The sequence below is a fragment of the Bemisia tabaci genome, chromosome 1 (assembly GCF_918797505.1).
Source record: "Bemisia tabaci chromosome 1, PGI_BMITA_v3".
NCBI lineage: Eukaryota > Metazoa > Arthropoda > Insecta > Hemiptera > Aleyrodidae > Bemisia > Bemisia tabaci.
The window spans coordinates 52,004,295-52,024,330 of record NC_092793.1 but is presented as its reverse complement, the minus strand read 5'-3'; the positions used below and the strand labels follow the sequence as shown (position 1 = coordinate 52,024,330).

At 42.3% G+C, this 20,036-nt stretch overlaps 1 protein-coding gene across 1 annotated transcript in view; it reads right to left on the bottom strand.

The window, feature by feature from the left end:
* Fur2 (furin-like protease 2) overlaps positions 1-20,036 on the bottom strand; it is a 536,496-nt gene that overhangs the window by 18,482 nt on the left and 497,978 nt on the right. The gene's annotated exons all lie outside the window — the stretch shown is intronic.

Sequence of the window (20,036 nt, the reverse complement as noted above, 5' to 3'; positions counted from 1 at the left end):
CGACTTGGCAACCACGAGGAGGCGAGCATTACCTGCGCGGAAGGCACTGGATTCCGCGACTGGAGGAATGTGAGATACGAAGCGAGTAAAGAGGGAAGGGAAGAGGTTAGGGTGGAGAAGGAGAGGAGCGGGTGTCTGACAAGTACAACACCTATCCGGGGTGTCATCGAGCTATCAATCTTGAGGGCGGAGTGCAGAGCGACGACCTGGCAACTGACAACGTATCCTGCGCCTTCATTCCACGCGATGTGCTATTCGAGACGCACTCAAGTGTCTGCCTTACGTCGCCAGCATTTGTAGGGGCTCGGCGATAGATTTGTATCATGATATATGACCGTTTGCCGAACGGCGCTTTTGTCCTGCCGGCCTGTCCGCTCTTGCCGTATTGAGCAAAATTTCAAGGTTTCTAGGGGCATAGATGAACTTTTTATTATCCCCTTGAAATTTTAAAAGCACGTGGCTTCACGATATTGAAGGTTTATGTGTAAATGAAAATACCTTTCTTTGCTCTACACTCAATTATAGATTTTCGGCAAAATTTTATCAATTCTCCCCTGAATTTTGCGCTGAAGAAGCAGCCTTAGTCCATAATCCACATATTGACTGTGAAACTCCCAAACCACGTATTTCGTTTGCGGTGTTTAACATTTCCGCTCCTATTTAACTATTTTAAAGTTAAAGAAATCAACAACATTCCTTGAAATTTCTGCCGGATTTGCCTCGCGCAGACCAAGAAAATCAGGAAAGTTTTAAAGAATTGACGTCGAGAAGTTCTCCATTTAAATAATAAAGGTTTGACGGGAGGAGTGCAACATCACAAACTAAGATACGTGGCTTGGGATTTTTCACTGTCGATATATCGGGTAGTGTGCGTGTATCAGAATGCTACTTGTATATGTATGAGCCGCTTCTACGGCGCGCTAGGGCGCTCTGCGACGCCTATTCTCCACAGGAATCTGTCATGGTAGAGATCCTCCGGAAGCTGGCATCTCTCCATCTCTTCATGGATGCCCTCTACCCACCGTTTGGCTGGACGCCCTCTCCGTCGCCTACCTGGGGGGACCCACTCCAACACCTTCTTCGGCAACCTGGTATCAGCCATTCTCTGCACATGCCCATACCATACCAATTGCTTGGTCATGATATCGTGCACAATCGTCCCCTCAACGCCCATTATCTCTCGGACACGTTCATTCCTGACACGTTCTCTCCTCGAGATTCCAGCCGATCTTCGCCAGAAATCCATCTCGGTCGCCTTGAGCATTTCTTGGGTCCGCTTCTTCAAATGCCACACTTCACTGCCATAGGTGATAATAGGCTTGACAACCGAGTTATAAATCCTCCTCTTGTTGTCTTTGGAAATCCTTTGGTCCCAAAGGATCCCATTTAGCATGGCGATGGCTTTCCTTCCTAGAAGATTACGGTCCCGAACGGCCTGATCCAGCTTCCCATCCGAAGTCAGCTTCACCCCCAGGTACTTGTATTGTTCGCAACTTTCTATATGTTGACCATCCTCCAGGACTATTCAGAGCCGTATGGGGGACTGTACTCAGTACTGTCACAGGTTTAGCAAGCCTGCGGACCCCAGCTGGTAGCCCCTGCCTCAAAGGGGGGTGGAGATGGTCACCGGCTTCATGGCGTATGAACCACTCATCAGAGGGGCAGACAGGGCTCATAGCTGTGGTGAAAGCAGCCTGTCTAGGAGACGGTACTCCAAAATCAAACCCTGGTCCTCCAGGTTGGGGGTTGGGGCATCGGGCTAACTCCCCGATACCCGGAAAAAACTTAATGTTAAAAAGCCTAATAAAGATAGCCTCGGTGATAATGGAAAAAAAACGGATTTTGCGAGACAAACTACGGAAAAGGACAATGGTTTTTGGGACATGGAATGTACAGGGCATTTCTAATAAATTGACAGAGGTTGTATCGGAGGTAAAAAAGTATAATGTAGATGTCGCCGTGTTAACAGAAACGAAAAAGAAAGGCACAGGATCAGAAAACTTAGGATGTTATGATCTGTTCTATAGTGGTGTCAGTAAAGATCAACGCGCACAGCAAGGAGTCGCCATACTTATCCGGAAAAGTTTGCGTCCGTCAATAACTACTTGGGAAGCAGTAGACCAGCGGATTATCAGAATGCATCTTACACTGCATGGTCACAAGGTGGCCCTGGTAGGAGTATATGGTGTGAATGATGATGCTCCCGTCAATCTAAAGGATCAGTTCAGAATGCTACTTTTCCAGCAAAAAAAAATTGGTTGATTCGATAAAAATATGTCTATGATTGAACCGAAAGAGGAGCAAACCAAGAAAAATTGACTAAAAATGTGTGTTACTTGGCGTTCACTTCTCATAAACACACCATTAAAACAACGCAACATTAGCACAAAATGTTAATTCCTTTTCCTTACTGTGTAATAAAGTCTAATGGGGGCCGATTAATTTGTTCTTTGGCAATCGATCAGTCGCCGAAGCCGCGGCTGACGCGACGATGAAAGAAGCGTCTTGCTCTTGGGTGCTCTTGTCGTACTAAGGAGAAACGCCGTATGAAAATTCGAGAGTTGCCAAATTTCCCTTGATAAAACATGTATTTTTCACGACATTCATGCATATTGTTCCTTGAAATTTTCAGATATTTTAGATTAAATTGCGTACAAAATCGTCTGAAAATTTTGGGAAAAAATATTCAAAATTTTACCAGTAAATTTGGTTTTTATTGAAGGAAATCTGGTGGCGTCTAAAGGCTCATACGGCGTTTTTCCTTAGCACGGCAGTCTTGTCGTGCTCGTCTGCTCGTGCACCGTAAAACTGAGGGCGAACCGCTGGCAGCTCGGCTAATGCATTCAAAGATAAAACAGAACAAATGGGAGCGATCCGTCATTTAGCGGAGTGTTGAGCGTTTGACTGATCGATGAAACGGAAAATTCCTCCGTCGGATCTCGCTAATCCGTAACACCTCCGGAGGAGTCTAAACAAATACCCGGTATGGGCCGCGCAGCGCCCGCGCTGCAGCTGCAGCTGTCACGACAAATATGACGGCCATTCCTTGCCGGATCGTCTGTCTTTTGCACGTATTTATGCTAAAAGATCTATACTGCCGTGCTAAGGAAGAACGCCACATAAACAATCAGGCGTTGCCACATTTCCACTAATAAAACTCAAATTTCATAGTGAACTTACGGATATTTTCCTTCCAATTTTTTAGAGAATTTTTTTCGCAATTTTACCTAAAGTTCCTGAAAATTTCAAAGAAAACCATTCATAACATTCCTCAAAAATTAACATTTTATCGAAGGAAATTTGGCAACTCGCGAATGTTCATACGGCGTTTTTCCTCAGCACGACAGTATAGGCAAATGAATTCAATCACAAGGAGATACGAAGCACGCAGATCTTATGAGCACAGCTTCTTCTGATCACATTAATGTTTCCCTGGTAAAAATTGGCAGTAGAATCTGTATTCCAAAATACTATAGACCTACGGCCAGCTGTAAGATGTCCAATAGCTTCTATACCCGGCTACACAATTTCTTATAGCATTTTATAGCCGATGGTGAGTAAGCAACTCACAGCCAGGCGATAAAGTGTATGCTAAACGACACTAATTACGGATGCTAGAACTTAGTGAGTTTTTGAACCACTGCTCTCTTTTTGGGCCGTAGTATCTTGATTTATTTTGCGAGGCAAGCTCCGTACTTTTGATGGATGCCTGCCATTCCTGATATATTAGAGCGCCTTCAGTTTCGTATGATACTGTGCAATACCTCTGGTGTGAAATAGTTGCTTCAAATGCCGTGGCACGCTGCGGTGCGGCAGGCGGGCAGCCAGCGCGAAACGCGCATTGGCGCCTACAAACCTAACAGGGATACTTCACGCGTTGCACAATGCGTGAGGTATCCCTGTTAGGTTTGTAGGCGCCAGTGCGTCGCCGCTCTGCTTTGTGTTAGGCTCTAACATTTGATCTGGCGGAGTCAGCGTTATTCAACTCATGATTTTGAAATGTTTGCACATCCTGTATGGATTATTCTCGTTTTAATTGATGGAAAAAAATATTTACTAAAGGAAAATATAACGTGTGTTTTGTAAATATTAGGGTGGTTCCGTATCAAACTTAATGATTTCCAAAGCACACGAATTTCTACAAAATTTTTTAAAGCCTTTTATAATCGATGGCGAAAAAGCAACAGCCTGGCGACAGGAACTATAGCCCGGCCGTATGATTTTCTCCGCATTCTACAGCCAGTTATATGATTTTCTGTAGCCTTCTTTAGCCGGCTATAAGAATTCCTATAGTATTTTGAAACGCAGCTCTTATCGCCGATTTTTACCAGGGTTCTTATAGCTAAATACATCCATTCGAGACACTCCTCCTGGTGACTTTTTCGATGGCTACGCTGCCGTAGAAAAGAAAATCACTGTGTGAGCATTCGAGAGTTACCAAATTTCCTCCGATAAAATGTTTATTCTTTTAGAAAAATTATAAATATTTTTCCTTGAAATTTTCAGGAACAGTAGGTAAAATTGCGAAAAGAATTATCTGAAAAATTGGAAGGAAAATATTCATAAATTCGCCAGGCAATCAGTGTTTCATCGAAGGAACTTTGGCAATGCTTGAAGGTTTATACGGCGTTCTTTCTTAACACGGTAGAACGGTAGAGTGGCTTCTAGGAGGAGCTGAAAGATTTGACAATAATATAGGAGAGTCTGCAGCAGGATTTTGGAGAGAGTCCGAAGATAGAGCAACCCCGCTTCGGTTGGAGGAGCAGGTGAAATATTAACGGAGAAGTAGTCACGATTTATCTCTCATATTGGCTGTGAGCGAAACTGCGGCCCAGATCGCAAATTATCCAGCAAGTTTAAGATTGAAGATCGCTTGAAAAATGACCGCCAACGAGCGTGCACAAACTAAGACGAGTTGGCGTCTTATCACCGACGCAGCGCAACGCTTAATACACTTTTCACCTAGCTCCGCTTCGAATAGTTTCGTCACGTTAGCGTTAGGGTGCATGCCATGAGTTGGTGAGATGATAGCAAACCGAGCTTTCCGGTTCACAGTCATCGAAGGGATTTATTAGACGGATTCTGCCAAAATTAGCCTATAACCCCGAGTCACGTTGCCTGATTTTCTCTCGATATTTCATTAATTTTTGAAATCACTTTGAATGAAAGGTTGCGGAGATAATGGGTGTGGAGAAGGACATCGTGCACAATATCAGGTCCCGGCAGTTGGTCTGGTATAGACATATGCGAGGGATGGCAGACTATTGGTTGCCCAAGCAGGTTTTCGATTGAGTTCCTCCCGGAAGGCGACGGGGTTTCAGGACATTTTGTCAACGATTTTTTGTCCGCCCACCTTTTTTGTCCAGTGCTTTTTTGTCTAAATTTTGAGCGTTTGGTTGCGCGTGCACCTCGCTGCAGCACAATAAAAGCACAAAATGTAAAAGAAAAAATTAAAATCCTTTGAAAATCATTAAATTTGACACGGAACCACCAATATTTAAAAAAACACACATTATATTATTATTCTCCTTTGATAAATTGATACATATTTTTTTCCCCATAAATTTAAATGAGAATAATCAATGCGGAGTGTACAAACATTTCAAAATTATGAGTTAAAAAACGCTGACTATGCGAGTAAAGCCTAACAGAGCGGAGCGGCGTGCTGCCAGCGCGAGCGGCTCACTGGCGCCTACAAACCTAAGTGGATACTTCACGCATTGCGCAATGCTTGAAGTATCCACTTAGGTTTGTAGGCGCCAATGCGCGTTTTGCGCTGGCCGCCCGCCCACCGTGCGGCGGCGCCACGGCGTGCGCCGTGCGGAAGCAACTATTTCACAACAGAGGTGTTACACAGTATTATACGAAATTGAACGTATTAAGAATGACAGGCATCCTTTAAAAGTACAAATCTTTCCTCACAAAATAAATCAAGATACTTACCGTACACTGGAAAAATCTAAGAGCCTTTAGCTGAGGCAAATATAGAGGTCTATCCGGTTCAGGTATAACAAGGTGGGAAAATCTTGAAAGATAATTATAAGTCCTGTTACATTAAAGAGGTGAAGAGAGTTTTAGTGAATTTTGTCTCATGGAATTGACGCTCCCTCATTTTTACCAAAACTCTCAACTATATATTATTCTCCGTTGGACCAAACAGACAAAACAAAAAAACAAGCAAACCCTCATTCTTCCAAGAAATTTTACATTTTCATCCAAACACGTCGTGAGCAATTGTCGTTTGTATTTACATGTGGGCCAATTAACTTTGGGTCTTAACTGGCACGTGGACCAAAACTCCCGTGCCGAAAAAACATGTGGACGTAAATTACTGGAAAAAACTGGTGCGCGGACAAAAAATCGTTGACGAAATGTCCTATAACCGGCGACGGCATAAACGTTCGGCGAAAGGTTGGCGACAAGGGGTGGAGGAAGGATCAGAAGGTGTCAATTGCCTCATGATCCCGGGAAGGACAGGGGGCAATGGCAATTGGGCGTCGCAGAGCGCAAAACTGTGCGCTGTGAAAGCGGCTGCATGTATGTGTACTTGATTAATTTTTCTCAGAACATAAAAATTCGCATCAGAATTTTCCTCAGTTTTCTGTGCATGGATACAGCAAGAAAGAAAAGGCAATATCTGATGGAGCTGTAGGCTGATCAGCAAATCAGAAACATTAAGAGGGGAAGGATATTTATTTTAAGACGCAAAAAATGGGTTGAACTCTCATTAATGGATGATACCTACGACCAGTCAATAAAAGAGTCAAATCCAGATTTATTTCCTTTGAAAATGAGATTCTTTCGAATCAGAAAACATCGGAAGGATCTTCATACTGACCTACAGCCGTTAGTTGTAGTATTTAGAGAGGCAGTCCCGCGAGGCACTAGTCAGAAACTGGGATGGATTTTTGGCGAGTATGAACAGGAATATATGTTCTTAACAAGAAAGTAGTTGGTACCAAAATGAACACGGTGAAAAATACCTCACAGGGCAGATAGAGGGGCGATTTGCTGAAAAAAACTTAGGCGGAATCGCCAGGAGTGGCGATTGGAAGTCGCAGAGGACACGAAAGCTTTATGAAAGCAGCATTTATTGCATGTATGTAAAGTTTTATTCAGAACTTATCCTCATCAAGTCTAAGAGTCAACAGAGGCCTCTTCATTGGCAGCAAGAGTTTTGGTAAAAATAAATATGGAGAAATAAATACGGAGAGAAAATCTGTGGCCAAAATTAATTGTTCTTCCTCGTCCTAAAAATGATATTTTTTGAGCTGCCGCTCAGCTCTCGCGGAAAATCTTTTACTCGGAGAATAAATCATTGCAGCTAATAGAAAAGCCTTAGAAAACTTCTTCACCCGGTTAACAGTTCGTGAACTTTTACAACGCGAGGCAATTTTGCTCCAGATTGAAAAACTTCAACATTTTACTATTCCCACCACGTCTGTGAACTCCTCGACGCCTTGGTTTCGTTCATGCGTGTTTCACGTTAACAAGGAAACGTGCGGGCACACGCCGCTCGCAACTCTCAATCACTGGAAAATCTCAACGTTTACCCAGATTAGGAGTCAACTATCGATTTGGTGGGCTTCAAAAACTCCTGATGAATCAGATCCAAGACAGGACTTTCCTTCCTGACGGAACGAGCAATTGACAACAAAACGGATGCGAGTGAATCGAGACACTTCCCAAAATTACAAGCCCCTGAGGAAAATTTATTGAAGTTTTCATTAAAAACAATATCAAGGATTCATTTTGCTTCCCTTTAATAGGAAATTGAAACCGAAAGCAGAAATTCTAAAACCTTAGAATACAGTGACGTGGCGTGCTTTGCGATCTATCGATATTTCCCCATTTGAAGCTGTGGTAAATAATCGATTATTAAGGTGTTCGCTGTGAACACCCTGTTTATCGATACTTTCCTATGAGTTTAAATGGCCGATCAATCGATATATCGCCACTGTTAGAATACTCACATAGCGTGTCTACTCACGACGCGACATCCAAAAGGAGGCTACGCGTTTTAGAAGAAAATTCAAAAGTCACTGGTGAACATTTACATTCAATGGCGTCGGTACGAAGCTCGGACTGGTCTTTGAACTAAAATTCTCTGGGATGGGTGACGCCAGGCCATGCCATTATTTAATTTGTTCTGATGTTTTGATACTGTTTGTCAAACCGTCTTATCCTCGCAGCGCCAGCCGCCGCAGCCCACGTCTCAACCTCTTGACACAACTCTTCCATTCCGTCTTCATTGTCTTTCTCCACTTTTTTCCTTGCTTCTTTGTTTTCCAGGCTGTGGAAACCGCACCACTTACTCCCTCCGGAAAGCTTTTAGTGGATTCCTACCAGCAGTGGCGTGGCGTGAATTGCGATGTATCGATTGTTCTGTCATTTAAACCTATGATAAAGAATCGATTATTAAGGTGTTCGCTGCGAACACCCTGTTTATCGATCCTTTTCCATAGGTTTAAATGTCATAACAATCGATACATTGCAAAACACGCCACGCCACTGCGAACCAGGCTCCGAACGTTCAGGGGAGATACTTGCGATAATTACTTCGGTATTGCTATCACTTGTCTAGAAATTCCTCGGAATCCGTCCCCGCGCAAACTAACTGGATAAAATATTTGAAGACAGGTGTCGATTCATGAGTGGTCGTTGCTTCCACTCCTCTCAGCGTATCTTATAAAAGTTACATGTAGTTATAGGTACTCGTAAAATTCAAGCGTGTAGGTATGCTTTAAAAAATAGTCCATTCCACAATTTTGGGAACCTTCCAAATGAAACCGCTGAGTTTTTGACAGCTAGTGACTTAAAAAAGGCTGAAAGTATCTTCTTTCCAAAGACACGTAGTGCATTCTAGTTCTGACACATACAAACATCCATTACTTAAATATTGGTTAGGAAATCCGAATATTAGCCGAGAGAAACCTTTCAGACGGTCAAATGGAAAAATGGTTGATGGAAAATAGTCAAAATTTTCTCACTACGAAACGGACAGACATTTTCTGTAATATTCCTCGTTGCAGAGTTACAACGAAGAATATTGCTCACAATTTTCTAAAAAAATTTGATATGCTGAGAAAAGCAATCGCAAAGAACTTCGAACAGTAGTATTGGATTATTTTCAAAGTGAAAGCTTGTAGCGTCGCACACTGGTCCGAGCAGTCAACGGGAGAAGTCGGTCAAAATCTGGCAAATGTGTAAAGCTTGCATTTTTTAAAGTATACATGAAGCAAAACAGTTCGAGAGTAGTTTCACTGGTTTTTCGTAAAATTTCCTCTCAGAAACTCTCTTTGAAATGAATTAGTGACGAAATAAACATAAAAATTTGAAATTTCCGCAAAACACTTCACGCCCGACCTCTTTTATTAGCTCGTACCACTGTGCGCCAAGTCGTCGCAACACCCCGAATTTGTCTCGTGGTTCGGTTTTTGATAACCCCTAATCAAGGAGTAAATAAGAATAATCGCACGGGGTCCTCGTTTTATTATTTCGTTAGGAGTCACCAAAACAATAGAACTCGAAAAACAAATCCCTTGCACCACTCAAAACATTCTCCGTGTAGCGACATCAAAACGCATAAGAACCGCCCGAGGCTGAGTTTATACGACTACGCCTCCGCGAGGGGGAGAAGACGGGAGGTCTAAAATAATTTTTCGTTTTCGTCTCATATTCTTTCCCTTTAAGGATTCACTTAGACTACAGCCGCAAGACAATCGTTCACTTAATTTACTTTACATTGGCGCGCACGCTGATTCTCAAGACTCAGGGCAGAAATATTGAGAGCTAGGAGATGAAGAAACTTAGATGAACATTGTTGTCAGGTCTTTATTCAAAATGAAACTCCAAATCTCTCCGATGGTTTCGTCAAGAGGCGATATGAAAAGTAAAAGAATATAATTTTTTTGACAGAGAATGGTTCAAGGATGACATAAACGTTTCATTTAATGGGATTAGTGTCCAAATAAAGTCACGTTAAATCATAAATCATGTTAGGGTATGGCTTCAAATGTTTATTTTTCAAGATAGTTTCTTCATGTGGGGAACATTTACTAAGTTTCACGTACTTAACAAAACAACAGTGGTTACAATTTCGTATTAAGTTATCGACTGAGAGACCAAAAATTATGTTTGATGCAACTTCATGTTTCACTCAACACTCTCGTAAAGTATTTGTAATTAAAGAGAATTTATTGGAAAAATTGAAGTTTTTCCGGTAGAATGTCTCGTGATTAACTGCAAAAAAGGACATTTTTTTCAATTAAGAAAGTTTTTTTTTTTTTTTTTTTGTATAATTACATGTTTATGTTTTTGTAGGGAGTGCACTCATTTGCCTGATCATAAAAAATGGGTTTTTCATTCGGGAGAATTCATTCATTTTTTTCAAAAGCGGCGTTTTCTTGCATTAGAATGTTCCTCTCTGATTGAACTTAGAAGTCAAATTTCATGATGTATATGATCGCTTCTCCAAAAATATTGAGTGAACCGTTCCTAAAATTCAAAAGTAGTCACTACAATTGGACGTATTTCTGCCAAACGGAACTGTGTGCATTAAGACATGAGCCTTGAGACCCATAAGAATATATGCAGGACCCTCGTCATAATGCAAGTAGTTCCGTTTGACAGAAATACGCCCAATTGGCGCTCGTCGACTTCGTGCTGAACCTCTCGTATAACTTGCTCAACCTGGCATCGTTTCGCGACAATAAGTTCTGGGAGCGGAGGTTTATCATCTCGATGGGACCATGGATGGAGAAAATGGGTCGTAGATTGTGGGATCTTCTTGAAATGTTAATACTCTTATTTCGAGGAAAAGCGGTGCGTTCGCGGAGAAAAAGATTTTAAAAGCAAGTAATTTTGTGCATTTCCTTTTTTATACCGGCGCGGCATTACCGTAATTTAAAACCTACAGCGATATTCTTGAGGACGATTCAAAGCTCTCGGGGTTTTCCGCCGACGGAGCCGGGCTGGGCAAAATAGAGCCTAATGGAAATATTCCGAACAATAAAACACCACATTTACATCCTTGGAACATAGTAATTAACCTACGGCAAAACTATTGGCGTTCCAGCTGATGCAGATGTAAATGTCGAATCCCCCGTCCCCATATTTTGAATTGTTATACCAAGTTTTGATTAACATCTTGATATTGCTACGTAAAGTTACCTTTGGCTGCAAAGGAATCTATGTATGTAAAGACCGATTTGATCAAATCTTTGACCCTGGGATTTATTGATCGTCATTCAAAATGCAAGAGAAAGGAGGAAATGGGTTCGATAGGGTGCAACAGGTAAGCTGGTACTTTCACTGGAATCTATTTAGGTAAAAGAGAAGGAAAGCGGTCGCGGGAGAGGGGATGAAAAGGGAAGGGGAAACCGGTTTGTGACATATGATTCATAGGATCATATGATTGTATATTAGGGAGGAATGTAATAGTTAGTTAATTTATTAAGAGACATTTAGCAACTTAGGCTATTAATGTCTTTACAAAAAATATGAAAGATGAGTGCATATAGTTTCAGTTTTGATTTTGCATTATAGAGTATTGATGTATTATTGAGTGGAAACATTTTAATTTGTCCACCGCAGTATTATACAAACAAAGTGATACAAGGTAGATCCCATCCGTTTTGGATAAAGTCACCTTCTTCATATGCTGAAAAAGATACCGTGCCTGCTCTCGACGCGAGAAAAGGGTGTGACTGGTCGAAATCCAACTGGTTCGGAGGGAATGGAAAATTAAAAGGTAAAATTTTAAAAGTAATCCTTTTCAAGGAAGGACTAGTTAAAATAAATGAGATAAAATGAATGAGTGAAAAACGGCGTTTCATAAAGGGTTACACGGCGTAAACTCGGGAGTAACTACCACGTGTAAAACGCATGGAGTATGCGGTTATAAACCCGCGTGTACTTTATCGCGGCTCGCTGAGCTCACTTAAACTTTGAGAGAAGAAGACAAACACCCCTCTGACGACTTGCCCTCTACCCCCCCCCCCCCCCCGGGGGCCCCGGGAGGGTATCGCAACTTGGTGCACCGCGATGCACTTCTCTCAGTCGCCCGCTGTAACAGGGATGTTTAATCTTTATTTCTCCGTTTGTTTATTAGCTTATTTTAGTGGGCGCTCGCTAATTTATCTCCGTGCGCTTGCCAGGCTCCTTTTTTATCGCACCTCGGGCTCGGGCAAGAAGATGTATTGGACGGGAGTCATCTTGATTATTCCCGCTACTTCTCTCTGCCAGCTGACCGCGGTCACCGCAGTGGTGGGAGCCCCAGCTAATCGGACATGAAAGAGTAAAAACTAAAAAAAAAAAAAACTCGGCGAAAAGGCTAAAAATCAAAAACACTAGAAAGGCGTTGCGTTTGGAGCCATGCCGTGCTCATTTTAAGGGAAAAAAAGAGAGAGATTAATGTAAGAATTGAGTGGTGACCTGCCTTCAGTCGGTCGTGTAAGGGCAGGGCATACAAGAATATCCGTACTCCAGATTCGAAAGGTACCTGACTCCAATATAGTCATTTCGAGGAGAGAACCGCGAGCCGATCCCATTGATTCAAAGGTGAATCGCAATTTTTAAAATCCCGTACCTCATATACTTTATAACCGGCGTAAGATAGGGCTACCACATTTTTCAAACACGTGGAACCGTTATTGAAAATTTCCAAAGCACCACAAACTTCATTTTTACAATAATATGAGTTAGATACCTTTTGGCTCTGGTGTGCTGATATCAATTTTTGAAATAAACCACACAAGACACACCGAACGTGCTATATTTATGATACAAGTTTCTTTAAATTTTGTTTAGTTTTTCAATGCGGCGCAAAGAGGGCAAAACGTGTCAAAGCTACCGAACTTAATCACAGGACAGGCAGGTCTTTTGACTCCCTTAAATAAAAAATCTATTTCAAATTGACCACGTCAAGATGTGATAAACGCTTTGAATCGTTGAAAAAGTTCCTGCGGACCGATTATTGGAATTGATAGACAAAGTTATAGACAAAGAGGACAAAAGAGATATGGAGAGATCCTATTGGTAAAAGCGGGTGGTTGCGATGGACAAAGGAGGTAGGTAATAGACTAACTAACGGCAACCGACAAGAGACGCTACAGTTAGTCCATCATTTTCCCCCTTAGTCTATAAGAATCACCCGTTTCAACCAAACCCGTGGTCGAGTAGTCATTGCAAGTAACTCTTGCATTGCGTCTGCGGTGCAATGCGAGAAGTATTCATGCAGTCTTGTAGGCGCTAATATGCTTTTGACGCCGACCGGACTGTTTGGCGCAATGCGTTAAGTATTCCTACAATCTTGCAGGCGCTGCTATGAGTTTGACACCGACCGCATCGCTCCATACTCCCTATGTGTTCTTTGTCTATCGCTTTGTCTAATAATTTCAATAATCAGCCTGCTAACCATAGGCGTAATAGGATCGCTGTATAATCCTCATGTCTTCTTTGTCTATAGCTCTGTCTATAAATTTCGATAATCTGGCCGGATTGGCAACTCGAGAAGGAATCCATGCGAATAAAGTTTCCGCTCTCGTCCCTTGTCCATCACGGTGGAGAGTGGCGTTGACAACGATGGTGTGCGTGTCCTCGACTTGCCTACCCTCCCGGCGCGGGGCGGCGAGTCATCCACGACTCCATCGTATAACTTTCGGGTAGTTGAGTTTTATACCCGCTGAATGGTGACCCGACGCGGCGTCGGCGGCGGCGGCGGAACGACTCGACGTTCACCAACTCGGCTTTCCGCACCAGTTCCGGATGTCGGAGCCATAGCGCCATCACTCCCTTTAATTGCGTCAAAATACGTTTCCGACATCCGACGTCAAAGCCTGGCCCGCGTTGCGGCGCCGCGAGGGAAACCCGCCCGTTTGGCGTTGATTCGCGGGGACGTAAAGCGCGGTTTTCCGGCCAAGTGGCAGACGGGCCCCCTTCCACGGGGCGAGCCCTCGGCGCCGGCGACGGCAAGCCGAAAAGGACGATGTTTGTTTTACATTTCGCCGCTCCGCGCGGGGGCGGGAGCTCGGGTGGCTAAAATTAGAATTGCAAGTCAAGTTGCAGAAATGGGCTTCGTCTCGTTTTATCTGATTCCACCAACACCCAATATGATTCCTGGTTACGGCTTTCCGGCGTTGTCAACTCGGATCTCTGCCGCGATAGCGAAGAGAGCCGTAAGTGCAAAAATGAAGTTTTGAGAAAATGGGCCTGGAAGCTTCTGAGTGGAACATTTTATTAAGAGAAGCCTCCGTTCTTTGTCAAATCGCAACCAATCATTCGATAGACTCTTAGAAATCATTTGGGGGATTAAAACTCGACCGATTTTATTTTAAAGTACATGAAAAAGGTAAAATTCAGTTTCATGTTAGGTTAGTATTTGGCAAGACAGAGCCGTAAGTGCTATCTTCTGCGTGCTTTTGTGGTAGCGTGATGGACACACAACAAACACATTTTCAGGTTAGAAATCGGCAGATGAGGGCGGCATTCCTCTTGAAAGCACTGTTTTCATTGGCTCTCATGCATCCACGGCTGTCTTGAAAAAAACTGTGTCATTTTTTGTGCACTTACGGCTTTTTCATACGTCTCGTTTTCATTCAAATAGGATGAATTTTGCTGTTTCAGCTGTCTCAGTAATTTCATCTAAAAGAGTTTAGACGAATTTTGAAGAAAACTCGATTTTGAAAATTTTGCACTTACGGCTCTCTTTGCTATCACGGCAGATCTGGGGGTCGCATCATGTGAAACGGGAAGAATAGATCGGAATTTCATAATGGAGACAAATGGACCGCGCTAAACAGAAAGGAACCAAGCCAAATGAGCCAAATTTGATCGGGCAATTTAATTTTTTGCATTAAAACGGTTGTGCCGAATTTTGTGCAAATTTCAGTGAATATTCTCCATAACACAAGGCAAATTCCTTAATATTTTCAAAGGAGTCCGCACGAACGCTCTCTTGTAAAAAATAAAATTTCCCTGTTAAATTTGGCAATAGCTGATGTGGCTTGGTTCCTTTCTGCTTAACGCGGTCCGAATAGGTTTATGTAAAAAAATTGAGGTTTATACTACGATTGGACAACGCTGTTTATGAGCGAATAACTCCAATTTCGCGGTGCATCTGACGTTGCGATGGCCGCGACATTTTCAGTGTCGTAATCATGGAGACCCACGAGCATTCGCGCAACTTCATTAAAAAAACTGCGGAAAAAACTAGAAATTACTGAGATTTTTGAATACACGACGAGAGATGAAACAATGAAAGCAACAGAGAGGCCAATGCAAGGAACAATTCGCGGTATTTTTGAGGATGAAAAAAAAATCAAACTTCATTAAGTTTTTCCGGTGATTTCTGATAAGGACTGTTTGGAACCCGAAAAAGGAAGCAAATTCGTGTTGGATGAGTAAGATACGATTGAATCATTGCGTTTTCTTTTCCTTATTTAAGGGTAGACGATATGATAAAAGATCCTTTTCAATGAACATGATGAAGATTAATCCTGTAATTTTTCTTGGCTTGTTAGTACTCTTCCCCCTTTCTGATTTCCTGAAGACGACCTTATTCTTTCATATTCAACGATAGAAAACCATTTTGAGAAAAATTTTGGAATGAATTGAGCTGCTCATTGATCGGCAGGATTAATGACAAGTCGCGGGTGTTTGAAATATGAGAGTAAATAATGATGAAAGAGTAGGAATTCATGAGCTCTAAGCCTTTATAGTTGGTATAGAATTTAGGTCGCATTAGTTCAGATCGTCACTTGTTTTTACCGTTCTTTGAGGCTCCAATTAATGATAAAGCTGATTTTTCAACCGCAGGGCACCTGGCGCGCACGTAACCCATTGCCGGACGCTGAACCAAGGGAGAGAGAGAGAAAAATACAGGTTGCAATATCGACATTCCTGAGGATATTTTGGAAAAAATAAGTTATATAGAAGAGGCAGGACTGCCGTGTTACCGAGCTAGAAAGTAACGCCCAAATTGACAAAATCGAGTTTTCTTTCAAAATTTGACTGGTGTCATGTGAATGAACTGAAAAATGCTTTGCGGATTTCTTCAGTCTAAAAATGGCTGAAAAAGTAACAAACTTAATTTTCGTACATCGTATGACGTGAAGCATCAAGTGAACTCACCGTGATGGACATTAAAAAGGACACAAAAAAGAAGAAAAAAGAAAGAAAAAACACGTAAAAGGCAAGACGAGTAATTTTCAATTTTCTCACATACCACGATCAATTTTAGAGATCATTTTTTTCAGGCAAGAAGACTGATTTGCACATAGAAAGTAATAACAAGATTAGGAGGAATCGAATTTCACTATTAAAACCCATGCTCTCTTCCTGTAAAAAGTATTTTGAACGTTAGGAGGAAAAGTAAAGAAAAGAGAAAAATACCCAGAGCCTTTGGCTCTTTTGGGACATTTATTACTTCCGAGAAATTAAATTGTTTAAGCACTTTGATGAAAAATTAAAAATGTAAAAATAGGAGAAAGAAGAAAAAATGATTTGAGTGTGAAAATTAAACGAGATGAGTTTAAGGATAGCGTGAAATTTGGCAATCAAGTTCTCGGCCGTGACGTCTGTCGATTCAACTTTTATGAAAACGTGTCAAAAAAGCGCGGTGGGAGGGAAGAGTTAGGAGCGAAAATCCAGGGACCTGCTGGGATAATTAATTACCCCCTCCCTCCTTTTTTCCTTTTAATCAGGGGTCTCCATCGCGCACCTTCGGTGTCCTCGTCACGCTCGATAGTTAAACCGATTTATCAACCTACTAAGGGGACCAGCACTCGCACACACGCAACGCCGCCAAATTTGAATTCCACGGATCGCCAAGATTTTGGCAAAAAGCAAAGAACAAGTCAAAAGCTCCGGCCCGCCACAAGGGTGGGGATACTGGATCCATGGTACCAGGCCGCCGCCCACGGCACACTATTTCAAATTCACATGAAACTCATGTCTCGTAAGGAAAAGTGAAAAACATACCCTAAAAGAGAAAGTTAAAAGCACGTTCGTCAAGGGTTACACTCACACTCGTCTAGAGTTTAAGCTTCGGGGATGAACAGCCTACCCAAAGTTTACAAGGCAGTAAAATGGCCAGAGGGACATGAAAAAGTTGCGATTTGGGAGGGCGGAAGTTTAGCGTTTTCGCGGGTTTGCCTCGTCGCGGGTTCTCGCTGATAGCCAAGCTCGGGCGACAAGGTGAGTTATAAAGATGGGTCCGCGGGTTGGGCCAGGGCAGTGTCGGCGTGGAGCAGCGATGCCCGCGTATTCGGAAGGAAACAACCGTATAATCGTTATTAGGGACCTGGGAGCGAGGGCTCAGGGAGCTCGGGTGTTGGAATGAAGCGCTGCTCGCATTATGCACGACACTTGTAATCCCTGCGGCAGGGCCAATCCGCCCTTGCCACGTTTCAACTCGCCGGCGGGTCGTCGTAGAGTCCCTTTATACTGAGAATCCATCCTTTATCCATTTTTGATTGGTTCCCGTGTTTTAGGCTTCACAAAGTCACAAACGGGAATAAAGATTACATTTTCACCGATTGCAAAGATTATAATCTGGAATGGACCAGGAAATTACGAGTTTGGCAAAGAACAAACGGAATGAGAGAGGGAACGGAGAAAGGAATTTGAGAATGGGCCGATCAAAGATTACAAAAAACGTTCAGTTTCTGTAATCTTCGTCCCCGTTTGTGACTCCATGAGGGGGTGTTGTCTTGACTCTCAGTATAAAGAGACTCTAGGTCGTCGGAATTTTGAAGGTAAAATGGGCGAATTTACACTAGAGTCCCTTTATACTGAGCGTAAAGACAATGCGAATCCGTTTCTGATTGGTTCCCGTATTTTAGGCCTTCACAGTGTCATAAACGGGAATAAGGATTACAGTTTCACCAATTGCAAACATAACATTATTTGTTCTTTCGTGGTATGAATTATTTTTCCATTTAATTATTCATTTAATTTCATAAAAATATCAGTTTCAATACTAGAATGGATCGGGACATTGAGGACACGGCAAGGAACGAATGGAATGAGAGAGGGAACGGAGATAGGAATTCGGGAATAGGTTGATCAAAAATTACAAACGTCGAAGAACGTCCGATTTGTGTAATCTTTATTCCCATTTGTGACATCCATGAGCCGCGTTGTCTTTCTTAAGTCTCTCTCTATAAAGGGACTCTAATTTACGCGAACAGGGTCGATTTGCATAGAAAAGATGGGGTTGTTTAATTAGTGTCCATTTCGTGTCAGGTTGTAACGCGTAAGATAGAGTTTCCCTTCATAAGTTAGAATACGACTTATGATGGAGAAGTCTCCAACTTTGGAAAGGAATTTCAGCTTCTTTCCCGTGAGGGTTTAGGGAAAATCCCTCTTAATTAAAGGGCGAATTGAGTTTCAGAATGGAGTTTGGAAGCTGGTTAGGGGGAATTTGATGCTTGAGCAATACAATAAATGGTTGAAAATTCAGTAAAACGACATGACTCGGCATAGAGGAGATAAAGATTTTTCTTAACGTTTCCATGCAGACAGTAGATAAACCGTTTTTTTGGTAATGCTCCCAGCGTGTGAAATTTCCATTGTCTAAGAGATGTCTAAGAGATCTCTCTTCAAGAAACTTGAAAATTCCTAATATCCGCTGTTTTTGGATGAGGTAAAGGAGACAATTTTCACATGGTTCGATAAAAGAATCCAATCTAAACGGACATTTCTCCCCGTGCACTATGGTGGTTTTCTGTTGATTGGCAGAGAAAAAAGATTTGTAAAAATATCCACGATATTTTTTTGTAATGATGATTGAATAGTAATATGCTGAACAATCAAAAAACGAGTCTTTTTTAAAAATGAAATTCATCAGTTATTATTAAGCCAATATGAGTGCTGCACTCCATAGGAAAACTATGTATTCTTCAAACGAAATTTTATACGATTGTTTTTCATTGGGGTCTCTAAAAAGTTTTGGCTCTGACTGAAAACGGGTGACACCACCACTCACCAGGTTGGTTGATTGCATCCCGTCACTCCTATTTCGATGCAAATTAATGTAGCCTGTCGACAACTCGAGTGAACAGTGATAAACAATTCTATTCCGTGTCAAAAAAGGAACGTACATTTAAAAATTTGCCTAACTCATGGATGATTTCCATCGATTCGATTTCTATCTTATCTGTTCATACAAGCTGAAATATTGACGAGGAGGCTTGTCTTGTACAGCTATAACTCTTACCCTGCCCGGACGTTCATTCTGTGAGAGGGCGAGAATTTCGGTTCTCCGTAAGCTAACTCCAGTGCATAAAATATCGTAAAGACACTCATATTAGGGCCGTCCCTACATTACGTGACACTCAAAGGGGTGGTGAGGGTGATAGAGCGAAGCGTTACATAATGAGTTTAAGTGATTTTTGTTTAATTTCTGTGGGATTTTTTTGTCGCTCGCTTTAGCAGTTTTAAAGAATCTCGAAAATATTCTCGCCAATACTTCCACTTTTCCTCACTGAATAGATACGCCAATCCGTGCAGTAAGTGTAAGGTGATACCTATTTACATGATTTTTTATCGAAATGAAGGGAGGGGAAGACGATACGTAATTTTCAAGGGGGATCTAGCACAGCTTTATGGAGCGTTACAGGGGGTGTCAAAAACCCGCAAATTAGGCGTTACGTAATTTGGGGACGGGCCCTACTGATTGAGAGGGATTTTTCTCTGTTCAAAATTAAAAAGTTGAAAGAGGCGAGAAGTTGGCAGCGCGGTGAGACGGTTATTCGCGAAAGCACGGAGCCGCGAACGTGGACGTTGGTCCTGCTCAGTGGCGTGGCGTGAATTGCGATATATCGATTGTTATGCCATTTAAACCTATGGTAAAGAATCGATTATTAAGGTGTTCGCTGCGAACACCCTGTTAATCGATCCGATGCCATAGGTTTAAATGACAGCTAAATCGATACATCGCAAAGCACGCCACGACACTGGTCCTGCTGCGACTAAATCCCTTCGGAAGTGCTCGCGCCAGCATCCCGCGGCCGGCCGCCCCGACACGACGCAGA